Raw genomic sequence first — 15,551 nt, forward strand, 5'->3', positions numbered from 1 at the left:
GTTCAGAGCTTTTGATTTTTTAAATTTAAATACATTGTTTTCAGGCGTATATAAATTGCAGCAATGGACGTGAACTGGTACTACAGCTTCGAGCATGAATTTGGTTAACTGAAAACTCTGGGCTGAAGCACTACATCATTTGTGACATGGAGGGATCCATAACCTGCCATCTAGTTGATTCTCCTAAAGGGTGAAGTCAAATATTTCATAATGTGATCCCCTTTAAGTGAATGGGGAAGTGTTGGGACGAAGAGTGACACTCGTAGAGGTTCAATAAGGTAAATTTAATGCAGTAAGCCCCAAACGCGTCTTGTACATCTGACAACTGCAGAGAAACTGCCAGCTGTACAGTTTAACTGTCACAATGGAATGTTGGATTAAAGGAATGCGGGAAGTACCAATGAGGACAGGTTAAGCTATTTACATCACTTAGGATGTCACGTGCCATCCTACATCATTGCAACACATCTTCCCATAAAATATAATAAACAAAAAGGTAAGAACATGGCGGGAGAAACATCATGTTGCTAATTGTAATGGTTGGCGGTCTATTGGCCAACGCTCACGTACCCACTTCATCGGCAGGCCAGGGGTGGCCTGCGGGGCTGAAATAAAAGAAGGGCGGTGTGGTAAGTAGAGTCTTCAGATCATGTGGTTAAGCATTAACACCTTTAATGCAGAGTACAGCAAAACACAGACTCAACGCCTGCTGACCAGTTCTCCAACTGACACAAGAGAACCTCTGGAACAGCAAACAGGCATAACAGTTCTAGAACGATAGAAGACCATAGAGAGAGAACAGATATCATAGAGAAGACAGAAAGCAGATGCAAACAGATAACAATGATGCAATAAGTTTACAACACATCTTCCCTTCTTATAGAAAAAGAAAATAAAGCACTATTAATTACAAATATAATCATTTAAATAAGCAGGGGGTTTACGATACCTTGGAACTTTAGGACAGGAAATGGGGAGGGGAACTTGAGGAGAAGGATCAATGATGGTGTCTCGAAAGCCAGAATCAGAAACATCACCACTACCATCACCAACCCTGTCAGAAGGAGAAGAAAATGAGGTACACCCTTCCTGTGAGGGAGTAAGCATATACAGTAGTGGGAGACGGGATGCACACCTGTATTTTCACATTTTCAACATTTAAACCATAATTTACTCTGTTTCCTTCTTTTAGCGTGCAGACTTCTAGAGTGCAATGCCCAAACGCACTTTTGTAAACACAACACCATTTTGGAGCGCCATTTCGCGCCAATCCGTCGCACAGCATTATCGTGCCTCCTCTGGCAATTCATCTAACAAATATACACCTTCATTTAATCCATTTAGTTGCTCTTTTCCCATAATTCATTATTAATTTTTTCACATATTTTGCATATTCCTCAAGCGGAATGTTCATGCCGTTATCCAGGTTTCTAGTGTTCCCACCGTGACCATCCGGACTTTGTATCTGAAGAGGAAAGAATTGTTTAATTGAAAGAGCGTTTGGAGTGGCTTTCTGTGACTACGTGTCTGTTTCTGTGCACATTTGTAAAAGATAAGAACTCTACAACTGATTATTGCTTATTGTTTTTGTCTATAGTGACCCCTGAAGAAGTGCAAAGATGCACGAAATGCATTGGGTTTTTAATAATAAACACTGCCCTGAACGAAGAATGCTTTAGTCGTTTTTTCACTAAGAAGTCCGGATGGTCACGGTGGGAACACTAGAAACCTGGGTAATGGCATGAACACTCCTCTTGAGGAATATGCAAAATATGTGAAAAAATTAATAATGAATTATGGGAAAAGAGCAACTAAATGGATTAAATGAAGGTGTATATTTGTTAGATGAATTGCCAGAGGAGGCACGATAATGCTGTGCGACGGATTGGCGCGAAATGGCGCTCCAAAATGGTGTTGGGAGTAAGCATATAACCACTACCCCTCTCTTCACAAAAATCAGGACAAAAACATTCTTGCTCAAGAAAGATTCACTTTTCTGAAATAAAGCAACCCTCCTCAAGTTCCACTTTTCCCCATTGGCAAGTACAACATAATGTGGAAACACTTCTTTAACCAAAAAAGGACCCTTAAACTTAGTCAAACCTTTCGAAACACCACCCGGTCTGACTTTCACTAAGTCCCCCCTTGAAATGTGACTTCTCCCACACACCCCAATGGGATTCACTTTCTCAACGTGTGTCTTCTCAGCATGTGTGCTCTCAAATAAATTTTTGATCCAAGATGGAATTAGCTTAGTCCCAGGGACCCTTCCCCGCATGATCTCAAAAGGAGACTTACTCATACCACCATGAACTGTAGTCCTGTAAGCAAAGAGCATATCCTGGATAAGCTCAAGGACATTGCCACTATGAGAAAGAGCAAGTTGAATGGTACCTTTAACCAATCTGTTAACCCTCTCGCAAAGACCATTGCCTTGAGGGTTATACAGAGAAGTTCTGTGGTGAGACACATCACAATGAGATAAAAATGCACGCATATCATGTGAAGTCAATTGTGTCCCATTGTCAGTGACAATAACCTTAGGAAACCTGTCTCCCTGAAAAAGAGATTTCAGAAATTTAATTGTGGTTTCAGTCGTGATATCCTTAACAAATTCCACAACAACCCATTTACTGTACACATCCACACAAACTATCGCAAAACGAAGATTTGTACTCAACTCAGACATGGGTCCTATAAAATCCAGACCATTAGTATTCCATGGTATATTTGACAAAGAAATCTTGCCCATGGCAGAACCTACAGCAACTTTTAATCTCTTCTCGCCATTTTTGCAAATAGCGCAGCGTTCAACCCACAATGACACCTGTGAATCCATGCCAGGCCACCAAAAATTGTTTTTTCAGTCTTTGCTGAGTCAAAGTCTGACCAAGATGTCCCTCGTGAGCAATAGAAATAAGCTTACTCCTAAGTTCGGATGGAGGAATAAACTTATCATTTCGCATAAGAATCACATCACCACACGTGGACAGTTCTTCTAAAATTTTAACAAAAGGACGAACAGAGACCTGCAAACAACTTTCTCTCTTAGGGCCATGTTTGACCATATGTATCACTTCCTTCAAAGCGACATCCTTTTGCATAGCATCGAGCCACTGCTCTTTTGAAAATGTGCCTTCTCCAACAGAGGCCACAACATGCACCCACGCAACACTCTCATCCAACAACTCCTCCTTCAAAACATCCTGATCATCAGTACAAGGTAGTCTTGAGAAACAGTCAGCCTGAATATTCCTCCACCCTTGTACATGCTGAATTTCAAAGTGAAAATCCTGTAATTTTGCCGCCAACTTTGCCAGCCTGGGCGACCCTCTGACAGCACCACCAGGAGCTCAAATACGAATCAGGGGCTTATGATCCGTTTTCAGTACAAAATTGATCCCCCAGAGATAAGTGCGAAAATAATGAGCACCCCACACAGCTGCCAGAGCCTCCTTTTCTATCACACTATAATTCCCCTCTGAAGCAGACAGAGTCCTCGAAGCAAATACAATGGGCCGTTCCTCACCATTGTGTCTCTGAAGAAGAACGATTCAGAAAAGGGGGTGGTGATGGACAGAGTATCTGAATTAAGCAGAACACTCGTACCCAGTCAACAGATCAGGGCTTGATCCATCACCGTTTTTTAGCTCACTGCACCATCCCAGCTCAGAACCTGGCTACATGCAAATTAGTCTGTCCCTGGTCCAGTGCATCATGGGAACAGGCAGACCAAACTACCAAGCCAATTCTTTTACTGGAAAGGAAACAAGCTTCCGGGGACCAGTTTCTGGCATTACAGCCGTCTTCGGCCCGGCTTGCTTGAATCCTGATGGTGCAGTGAGCAAGGGACTCATGTCTGAGCATACCCTTCCACGCTTATGGTGGACAAAACGATTCAGAAAAGGGGGTGGTGATGGACAGAGTATCTAAATTAAGCAGAACACTCGTACCCAGTCAACAGATCAGGGCTTGATCCATCACCGTTTTTTAGCTCACTGCACCATCCCAGCTCAGAACCTGGCTACATGCAAATTAGTCTGTCCCTGGCCCAGTGCATCATGGGAACAGGGCAGACCAAACTACCAAGCCAATTCTTTTACTGGAAAGGAAACAAGCTTCCGGGGACCGGTTTCTGGCATTACAGCCGTCTTCGGCCCGGCTTGCTTGAATCCTGATGGTGCAGTGAGCAAGGGACTCATGTCTGAGCATACCCTTCCACGCTTATGGTGGACAAAACGATTCAGAAAAGGGGGTGGTGATGGCTGTAATGCCAGAAACCGGTCCCCGGAAGCTTGTTTCCTTTCCAGTAAAAGAATTGGCTTGGTAGTTTGGTCTGCCCTGTTCCCAATATGCACTGGGCCAGGGCCAGACTAATTTGCATGTAGCCAGGTTCTGAGCTGGGATGGTGCAGTGAGCTAAAAAACGGTGATGGATCAAGCCCTGATCTGTTGACTGGGTACGAGTGTTGTGCTTAATTCAGATACTCTGTCCATCACCACCCCCTTTTCTGAATCTGAAGAAGAACAGCACCTAATCCAAATGCACTTGCATCAACCATTAATATGGGAAAGCGCTTAGTGTCAAACGACACTAAAATCCCGCACTACAAATATCATTTTTGATATTGCAAAACGTAGATTCTTGTTCAGAACCCCAAACAAACTTACAGCACTTTTTGAGGAGAGACCTCATAGGGATGGTCTTCTCTGAAATTTTTTTAACAATTTTCGAATAGTACTCTATGAGGCCCATAAAAGACCTAAGCTGGTCTTTGTCAGTAGGATGGGGGGCAGATTTTATAGCCAACAACAAATCTTTCTTAGGTTTGATCCCAGAACCGGAAATTTCATGACCCAAATACTCTATTTTTTCTACTAGAAAAACACACTTCTCCTTCCTTAAAGTAAGACCGGCATTATGAATCCTATGTAACACCTTTCTGAGAATCTGATTGTGCTCACAGACTGAACCTCCAAAGACCAAGATGTTGCCCTGAAAATAGACAACTTTCCCTATCCCCCTGAAAATTTCATCAACCATCCTTTGGAAGACACTAGATGCCGAAATGAGACCAAAAGGCAGTCTAGTAAACTGAAAAATTCTCTCAGTGGTAATAAAAGCAGTGAGGTGTTTACAAGTGTCATCCAATTTGATCTGATGGTATGCACTCTTGAGGTCAGGTTTAGAAAAATACTTTGCACCATCAAGAGTAGATACCAACTCACCAATGTTAGGGAGTGGAAAAGTGTCAGCAATAATACACTTGTTTAAAGCTCTGAGGTCGACACAGAAGCTCAATTTCCCATCCGATTTTTTAGAAATCACAACCGGAGAAACCCACTGGGGGTTCAATGACACCATTTTGTAACATATCCTCCAACAAACCCTTCACCTACCCCCTGATAGCTAGAGGGATCCTCCTCAATTTGTGTTGAATGGGAATAGATGCATCTTTCAACCTTATAAGATGAGAATACCCCTTCAGTTCCCCTAATTCAATCTTAAATACATCACTGAAGTCTTTCAAAATTGAATCCACAGAATCATCCTCTAAGACCATGACTTGTTCCAGTGCTCTAAGAATAATAATGATTGACAAGTCAAATTGGTGTACCCAACCAAGGATAGGAGGACCATCCACAGACACATAGACTTTGCCCATTGTAGACCTATTTTTGAACCAAATATTAGATTCGAAATAACCCACAATGTCAATAGGCTCTCCTTGGAATCCTTTAGGGGAAATGTCACTTTTTAGTAGGCATTTATCACTCCAAGACATCTTGAAAATCGAGTTGGGAATGATCGTGTAACGTGAACCAGTGTCCACCATGAGAGAAATATCACGACCATCTATCTTGAAATCAGCCTTTGGTCTGTTCTGTCTGCGGTCATCAATGCAAGAAACATCAGTATCATTGACGACTAACATTCTGCTTCTGAAGGAGCTGTCGTCACTGTAGTCTTCTACAACAGCAACTTTCTGTTTCACTTTAGCTTTGCACATTTTTGAGAAATGTCCAATGCGTCCGCATTTCAAACATTCTTTATTAGCTGCAAAACAAAACCTGGCCTCAGAGCTGTGAGAGTTACTCCCGCACCTTGCGCAAAATTTATTGACGGATTGTGGCTTCTTCAAGTTTTGTTTAACTTTACTCTTCACAACCGCAACAGACTCCTCTGTGGAATCTGAATCATGTCCATGTATTTTTTCTGAGACCTCTGAAACTTCACGTTCCACACCCAACTTCCTAGAACTCTCAATAACCTTTATGCATTTCTCAGACTCTTCAATGACCTGAGCAAGTTCTATAGCTACTTTGAGTGTGGGATTATTTGCAGCCCACAATCTTTCTTGGATCTTTCGGTTGTGGCACTGCACAATTAACTGATCACGTATGAGTTCCTCACACATGGCTCCGAACTTACATTTAATAGAAAGTTCTCTCAAACGCATGACAAAATCATCAATGGGTTCATCCAACCTTTGCTTTTGGGTATAAAATTTGTAACGGTGCATCTCAAGATTTTCCTCCTTAGCAAATTTTACTTCTAACCTTGAAATTGCCTCCTTGTACTTGTCAGGAATAGCCTGTCCATTGCCCTGTAAAGCAATTGGCAAAAATCTAAACACTCTTTGCCCTTCTTTACCCAGAGAGCTTAATAAGATAGCCTTTTTCCCTTTAGATGAAAACTCTTGGCCATCTAATGCTTCCAGATAGTTGTCGAACATTATGAACCAATCCTCCCACTGAACAGCAGGATTGCCAGGCTCGTTTAGAAATGGAGGAGGCAAGTTTACAACAACTTGTTGAGACATGTTACAGTCGTTTGGACGAGAATGACTTAGGCGTCAAAAGTCTATCAATGCCACGTGCCAGTAAATACATTCGTGTAAATTGTGCAAAGAAACACAAAACGAAATTAGGAAAATATCACAGTTGAAAGAAAAAGAAAAGAACTTGACATAGGCAAGATTAGGTCCACGACTGAATGCCTATAACAAAGATTAGTACTCAATAGTGTTGTGATAAAGCTATACAGAACTTCCACACCGCTCAAAAATAGTCAATAAAGGATAACGCGCAAAAAGTTAGATTAAGCGCAATACCTCTGAATCCTTGGTACGCTGTTCCGATAACCCAAAACGGTCACTTCAGCCAAAATGAGAGTTAAGCGTTGCTCCGATAAGTCTAACTGTCTTTTGAAACCAAAACGAGACTTGGAGAGCGGACTTGTAACACACTTCCTGATTTCTAAACAGCTCAAAATGGCCGCCACATCAGAAAGAGGTTTGAAACGCATGCTACGTGCATGCGTTGAGCGTCGCTTCCAGTCGATCCGGTTGCCATGCAAACAAAGCAGTGAAGACACAGAGATAGAACGTAGAGAAAAGCGTTCTACTCACTGATTAACCGTTGGCTGAATACGACAAAATAGTCCGATTTCGGTCGAAATTCTTCCCGAATGAAGGACTTGACGAAGACCCAAGAAGACAATGTCGGGTTCGTAAATTTCGGTCAAGTCTTGTTTTACTGCGACGTTCCTCTACTGCAGAAACGGCTCTCCTCGAAATCCAGAGTAGGAAAACACGAAGACTCACTGAGCAGCAGGCCACAAGTCGCCAAAATGTGGTAAGTAGAGTCTTCAGATCACGTGGTTAAGCATTAACACCTTTAATGCAGAGTACAGCAAAACACAGACTCAATACCTGCTGACCAGTTCTCCAACTGACACAAGAGAACCTTTGGAACAGCAAACAGGCATAACAGTTCTAGAACGATAGAAGACCATAGAGAGAGAACAGATATCATAGAGAAGACAGAAAGCAGATGCAAACAGATAACAATGATGCAATAAGTTTACAACAGGCCGCCGCTTGAGGTCGTCGCTTGTCACCGGAGCAGTGGTGTGCAGCCGCGGTGCGTCCATTGGGGCGTAGGGGCGTAGCCCCACCAGCCACATGGACCCACCATTGGCGTCATTGCATCGCGCATTAAGCATTCATTTAGCAGCAATCCCCCCTAATAATTTAAACTGCAATCATCCGCCTGACCGCCGGGACACACCCGGCGATTTCGGAGTGGCAGGGGGGTGGCCTCAGCCTGCTGCAGATTGAGTGACAGTCACTCAGTCCATGACCACACCCTCAGGCTGCAGCAGACCAGTCCAGACCGTGGTGCGCAAGAGCAAGTTGGTGTAAAACTTGCCCGAGCATTCGCACAGTTGAACGTTCCCTTACACAGTGTGACCAGAGGGCGACGGGGCGAGCAGCAAATATGCCCCCCTAGCCAATCCTGGCGCTGAGGATTGCCTGGTCCACCGCGCAGCATCGATCATTGGATACCGCGCCTGGGGGTGACACACACTGCCTCAGCCGCACTGTTATGGCCAATCACTGTGTGACTTCATGTGAAGCCATGCAGTGATTGGCCATTATCGCCAGGATGCGTGCGCTGGCTGCTGTGAGCAGAGACCGTGTCCCGTCCGTGTCACCGACCGTGACTGACTCCCCTGGCCCTGAGGCGCCTCACCGACTGAAGGTTTGTGATTGTGACTGTCTTGTGCTGTAAATTACTTGCTGGAAGATGGGAGGTGTGTGGGGCTGATTTTAAGAGACAATTGTAAAAAGAATGGGTATTTTTTCTTCGTCTCAGATGTATGGGTTGACTTCTGTAGGGGATATTATTGAGTGTCGGTTCCGGTTAGGAAGAGATGGGTGAAAAGAGGATGTGACAGGGTAGCCAGAGGTACTATTTATTCTGTTTAGCACCCTGTGCACTTTATTTGCATATTAACCGTGCACATGTGTACACTACATCGTTCGTTCGGTATTAGCACATGCAGGATGCAAGCCCCTTACGTAGATAGTCCGCTGCCAGGGAAATGCTGTTCCAAATTTAATCTGAGATTGAAAATTGTGCGCATCATAAATGTTTCCGATTGCTAAACTGTATTATTGACCAGTTGTCACAATCTCCACTTTAATCACCTGAGCGATGCATTTGTCATCTGAAGAGTTGGTGTGCGAGGAAAAACGTCCAGCGCGCATGACATGGGCTCGACACGAGTTTCACAAGTCAGTGCAAAAGTGAGACATGGCGTTAAAACAATGTACCATGTGGGCTTAAATATCGGACAGCCTTCTGCTGTTGTGGCTAAGGGCGCAGTACCGAAACACTCCGTAATTCAAAGTTTCACGTCGGTTTTCCGAGATTAAAATTCCGCTGCTAAAATTTTGAATTGCAAAATGCAACCCCAGTCGCTAATAATTTGGAGGGTTGCTGCAGGATTATAACGTGCGAGCAACGTGCTTAATGTGCCCTGAACAGTGACTGGAGAGCTGCAGTTCATTTTTTTTTTAAAAAGAGCTGAATGTATGCACTTTTAAATAGCGATTTTCTGTTATCGTGTTCAGATCTCTGTGGGGTAGTTTTCCAGTTTAGTAGTTGATACCGAGTTCTACCGGTTGATCATGAATCCCAATTCTTGTCTGTCTGTCATCCGTATTGCAATCCCCCACTCTCCAGACTGCCTCGTTTCATTAAACACCGTTGCTGATATACTGGCGTCATGCCATTCTAAAATGGTCGACTCATTCCCTGCACCTGAGGCCTTTGCGTCAAACTGTACCCGGCCAATGGATGTCTTTGTTCGTAATGTGTGTATTTGTTCTACGTTCCTGGAGTCTAGTGAGAGCCAGTGTTTCTCTTCCTCTAATGTGTCTTTGATGGCAGGGCTTCTTTGGTGTACTGGTTGTTGCCATCCTATAATGCTAATGTCAGGAGTTGCTCCGTGTTTTTGGAGCATCTCTGACTAATTAAAGGCTTGCATGTGCCTCCTGCAGTGCAACTTCTTTCATCGAGGGTCCAATATGGCCAGAAGGCAGAACTTGATCTAGAATGGACTGTAATGTACTAGGTTGCTGACTGTACATCGTTAACTTTGCGCCACGGTCTATGTTATGGGATGTGTTGCCTTGAAATGGGCATCCCTGTGTTATCTACTGTGGTTGATCTTTTTGACTGTGGTGCTGAGTATACTGCAATGTCTAAGATTAGGTAAAGGAAAATCCAAGAACAGAAGTGAAATATTAACATCTTTTGGTGACATTTGTAATATAGCTTGACACATTGAGAGAACATATTTGAACCAGTTGTTGAATGGTTGCACAGATTGATACTGTGGTGGCACTTGAGTCTTGGTTACCTGGTAGCGCCTTAGTTTGCAGCTCTGCAGAATTACCCAGGCCAGGAGTAAACGCCTCAGCTTCCAGGCCAGGAGTAAACGCCCCAGCTCATCTGCTGCAGCTTTGGCAGACTTGTCAGACCACATGAAATGTATATGTAAATAATTAAGGGAGAGGTGCTTTGGTGGAGCCCCTTCACTCGTTTTTTGGTCCAGTCTACAATTACAATACATAAATACAGATTTCTAAGTATGCTTTCATCGAATTAGCTTGTTGTTTTCACAAGGTTTAAAACACCTGAGCCCTGTAAATGGTTTGAAATAAAGGAGATGAAAGAAGTTAATTTGTTCGTTGTGTTTTGCTCGGCCCATCACTAAATATGTTTTCAATGCGCCCTGCTCCCTTAATTATCACACTGAATGAGTTGCTATTTTCATCATGTGGCTGAACCTGTAATCTGTGTGTAGCAAAGGGGTGGGTGCTAAGCTGTTGGAAACCTTGCTGAAGCTGATAAGCTGGAGAGTACTTTTAATGCCAATATCGGAGTCTGTAATAGGATGGAATGTATGAAGCTCTGTGGTTATACTGAATAAGCAGCTACCTATGTTATGCCATCTATTACTGTAATAACTGCACTTTCACAATTGCTTAATTAACCTTCCTGCTTTCTCAAATTTGCTTGAAAATGCACGATTTTTCTTCTTATTTTTCAAAATTTTCTTGGGGGGGTTACCCCCCCAAACTCCCTTTTAGCGGTTCGGGCTGGTGCTGTATGCAAATCACTTTGCGCCCCACCACTTTCAAATGTCACCCACCGCCCGTAGTGTTGTGGTCTCCTGTGTACCCGTAATAGCTCCTGCCCCCGCGGTAAGTATTTCCCGGCCCAGCGGCGCCAAAATAACCCTAGGCCAGCACACTACACTGGCGACGAGCGGAGGGGGTCAACCCTCGCTCGCACCTCACTCTGCCCAAATAGCGGCCTCCTCACGTGCGCGACTGCGCAGCTGTGCACCGTGTGTCTCCGTAGCCGCTGAGCGTCGGCTGTGTGTGTGCCCGCCTCAGCGTCTGCCGCGATCGGTGCGGGAAGCACCAAGGGAGCCCCAGCCTCGCCTCAGTGTCTGCCGCGATCAGCCTCTCCTGATGCCCCGCAGCAGCAAGCCCAGAACGGGCTGTGTGAGCAGGTCACGCCCCTGCTGTGCAATAGCGCTCCAGGTCCTGCTGGGTGTCTGATCTGCGCAGCTGAGTTTGCTGTATGTGAAATTGCCACAACCCTACCTAGAGACATCAAGCATTGGCAAATGCAAGAAGAACAAAAAGGAGGGAAAAGACGGAGTAAATACCAAGTAAGGAGACAGAGGGGACACTAATTACAGAGTGGCCAAGGAAAGGGTGATTGTAAGACAGACACCACGTGTGACACCCTGCGCCATCTTCCCCGAGAACCTGCCAGAGCACGTGGCACATCAACGGCCTGAGCACGGTCAGAGACGGTCTCCACCAGGCACCATGGTGGACGACAATAACCCGGCAGCACCAGACCGCATCCCGTTCCAGCACGCTGCGTCGTGAGTCCTACCTCCCTTTTTTTTTTTTTTTTTTTTTTTTGTAAACCTTTATTATTACAGTAAGCAAATACAGGTATGGGCCTACAACCATCACGGCTGGCCGCTAGTACGATTAGGTCAAAGCAAGTCAAGCATGTCGTAGAAAACAGTAGTCCGCCACCCGCCGGCACAATACTGAAACTAATTAACATTCGCCCACCGACTGTCGCATATATGACAGGATTAAGAAAGGTTTCTTTTTAAATGTTTAAAGAGGAACAGGATCCGGAACCGTATATTCAATCAATAACAAAGTACGGGATTGCAATATTATAGGATATTCATAGACAGGATGACTGTAGTTGAAATAGTAGCGCCAGTACGTTTTAACCAGGATAAGCAGTAAAATCTTTACACATTGCATCGTCATAGCAAACCGGGCATCGTGCCTTGGGACATCCCAGGAACATCTTCCCTAATAGAACAGACTATAAAAGGTATAGGAATACACTACCCAGATCCCAGAAAAGAAGGAAAGGGAAAGAAAAAAAAGGGCCATAGAAACAATAAAAGGACAAGACTAAGAAGACCCATCCCCCCAACCCCCCACCCTGCACTCCTGTAGATGGCTACGGCCTACCCCCCCTAGCAGTGTGCCTGTCGCCCTAAGGAACTGAAACCCCCAAAAAGAAACTAGTCCATAGAAATAAAAGAAAATAGTTAGGAATAGAGTGGAGGAGGATCTCCAGGCCAGCTCCCGGCCCCACCCCACCCCGCGTCAACCCTCTGCACAGTAAACAATGCTAGATCAGATGCAGTCAAACCACAAAAGGGTAATAAGATACATTGTTAGCCCGCAAAGTTACATAGTCACAACATTCCCAGGTCTCAAATACGTCCATCAGCCCGTTAGCAGTCCCTGCGTGGTAAAATCATCACTAAGTCTGGCCCACCCTATCAAGCTCACCCACGTATAGCGACCAGTCAGTGTCCGAAGAAAGTGTTCCGGGAGACTCAGGCCCCCCGAGTGGGGAGAACAGGCGGCCATGTAGAGGAGAGTCAACGCGAAGATCAAGCCACACCAATATGTTCACCAGACGTCGCGGCCGGGCTGTACACGGGGCCCTTAGCAATTGGGGAAAAGTAGTAGTTCCATTCCACCGTCGAGACCTCGTCGGAGCATTCAAAGGCGCTGCATGGTCAACCGACCCCTTCGGCGTCACAGGTCCAGTGTTTCCCAATTCAGGAGAGACTCCCGGAGGCCAGCTAGGAGTTGTATGAGTCGGGCCCCCCAAAGTATCCCTAGTCGGTAGGGTATCAAAGGCGCAGCTCACTGGTGTGGAATCAGACAAAATTGCAGTCGCCCAGGATACGACTGGCGTCTCCTTCCTCGGGGTGGCAGTAATGGCGTCCAGCTTTTCCCCCAGGTTTCGTGCGTCCCGTTGTAGGGCACTGCGGAGGGCGCCAAGGGCCAGAACTAGGTCACCAACCATCGGCCTTTCGTAATGCACCCCGATGTCGGCACACCTCCCAGCTCTGATCATTCCATCTCCTTGGGGCAGCCGAAGCCGGGTATAACTTTCACGAACTGCCCCTCGATCAGCAGCCATCACTGTGGAGGACCGGGAGCGAGCCTCAGACACAGGAGAGGGGGAGTGCATGGTGCCACGAGCAGGCCAGGAAAACCGGGTGCAGCAATCAGGGCCACCAACACCTCCCGGTGGGCCCCGCCAGAAATGAAGACACTCTCCTGCACAATTCGGGGGATTCCCACAGGTATCAGGAAAGGCTGGAAAGGCTGGATCTGATGGCCGCTGCAGTGCCCGTTCTGGGAGCTGCAGCCCGTACGGTGGTGGGTCGGGACCTCTCCGTGGCACCGCTGGGAGAGCTGAGGCACAACCAAAGGATCGGGGCAAGTTTTACTCCCACTCGGGGCGATCAGTCAGGCTTACGACTGGTGGCCGCCATTTTCGCGCCGGCTGTCAGCGTAGCATCCCACTCCAAGCCCCGGCTCCGACGTCCTCACAGGCCGCAATAGAAGATAGGACGTATCTCCGGCGTCAGGGCAGGTAGGGATCTTGGAGACACAGGATCGGCGGTCACAATCTTTCCCCCGCACGAAACCGTGATGCGGGCACAGGATAACAGCCAGGATAGGATCGCGAGGCTGGAAGGTTTACGGAGCCGGGCGCCTAAGCGGCCATCGCGGTCGCCGGCCTGGCTCCTCAGTCCTACCTCCCTTTAGTGAGCTTGAAGATCCAGCATCAGCCTCCCCCCGTTGGAGAACATGGATCGAACGCCTCAACAACTATTTTGACGCGACCAGGGAGACGAAAGAGGTGGTAAAAAGATCCTTGCTACTACACTATGCATGTGACGAGATTTTCAAACTTTTCAAGCACCTACCCAACACAGAGGCAGCAAACGACTATGATGCGCCAGTAACAGCACTAAATGGCCATTTTGATCCACAACTAAACCCAGATTTCGAAGTCTTTAAGCTCGGACAAGCCCGCCAGAGAGAGGAGGAATCAATGGACATGTTCTATGCACGTCCCCGGGAGCTTGCCAGCTCTTGCACGGATGAAGACCAGCCAAAGGAAATCAGGAGACAACTAATTCAGGGGTTCAGCGAAAAGACCTTTTGAGGACTCATACTGCGCAAACCAAGAATCACGCGGGAGGACATACTGATACTAGCCAGATCACACTACTTGTCCGCGGCAAGGGCAAACGAACGAGATGGGCCAGGCCCTAACCAAGCCCCACAGGAAGCCGGACTCCATCAAGACGGAGCGAGCCGATGCCGTGAGAACCAAGCCCAGAGGAGACACAGTCAGAGGACCAAAAGGAGACACCTCCAGATCAGGGTGTGGATACTGTGGCCATGAACCACATGCCGCCAAAGACTGTCCCGCCCAAGGAAAGACCTGCACCAACTGCGGGATACCCAATCACTTTGCATCCGTCTGCAGAAGGCGCAACAAAAACCGAGAATTTCGAGGGCAGAAGCCCCCAACGTGAGCCGTTTAGCAACTATCAGTGACAGACACTGCGTCACCCGACCATGCACAGAGAAGACCCGCAAAATACCTGCCAATGGTAGAAGACTCCTCAGAGGATGACGAAGAAGAGGTATACGTAGTATCCTTCGCAAGGGAACTCAAACAACGCCACCGACCACAGCCCACATGCACAGTCCAGGTCGCGGGAACAGAGGTGAAAGAGGTCATCGACACAGGAGCGACAGTGAATGTCATGGGCTTACAACAATACCGAAGCCTACGCCCTCGCCCTCCTGTGGTGCCATCCAAAACCAGAATCTAGGCGTATAGGGCAGACATGTCACTGCAGTTGAAAGGAAAGATCACAGTGCCCATCAAAGCGGACGATCTTGAGGTGATGGTCATCGACAGGGAAGCGGATACCCTCCTGAGTAGTCACACTGCAGAGGATCTAAGGCTAATCGCTTTCGCCAGCCAAATCCGGACAAAACAGGTAGAAGAGCACCTCGGACAGTTCCCCAAGCTTTTCCAAGGCCTCGGGTGCATCAAGTGTGACCCCCATCAAGCTACACATTGGCAAGTCGGTCGCCCCAATCGCCCTGTGACACAGGAGAGTTCCTTTCCACCTGCGACCGCTCATGGAAAAGGAGCTGGAAGCATTAGAAAAGCAAGGAGTCATCGAAAAAGTGTCCGGGTTCGGCACCATGGGTATCCCCGATGGTCATCGCGGAACAGCCAGGAGCAATACGCCTATGTATCGACATGCGGCTGCCCAATAAGACAATTAAGAGGGAACGCCACATAACACCA

Source organism: Lissotriton vulgaris, chromosome 10 (assembly GCF_964263255.1).
Source record: "Lissotriton vulgaris chromosome 10, aLisVul1.2, whole genome shotgun sequence".
Lineage (NCBI taxonomy): Eukaryota > Metazoa > Chordata > Amphibia > Caudata > Salamandridae > Lissotriton > Lissotriton vulgaris.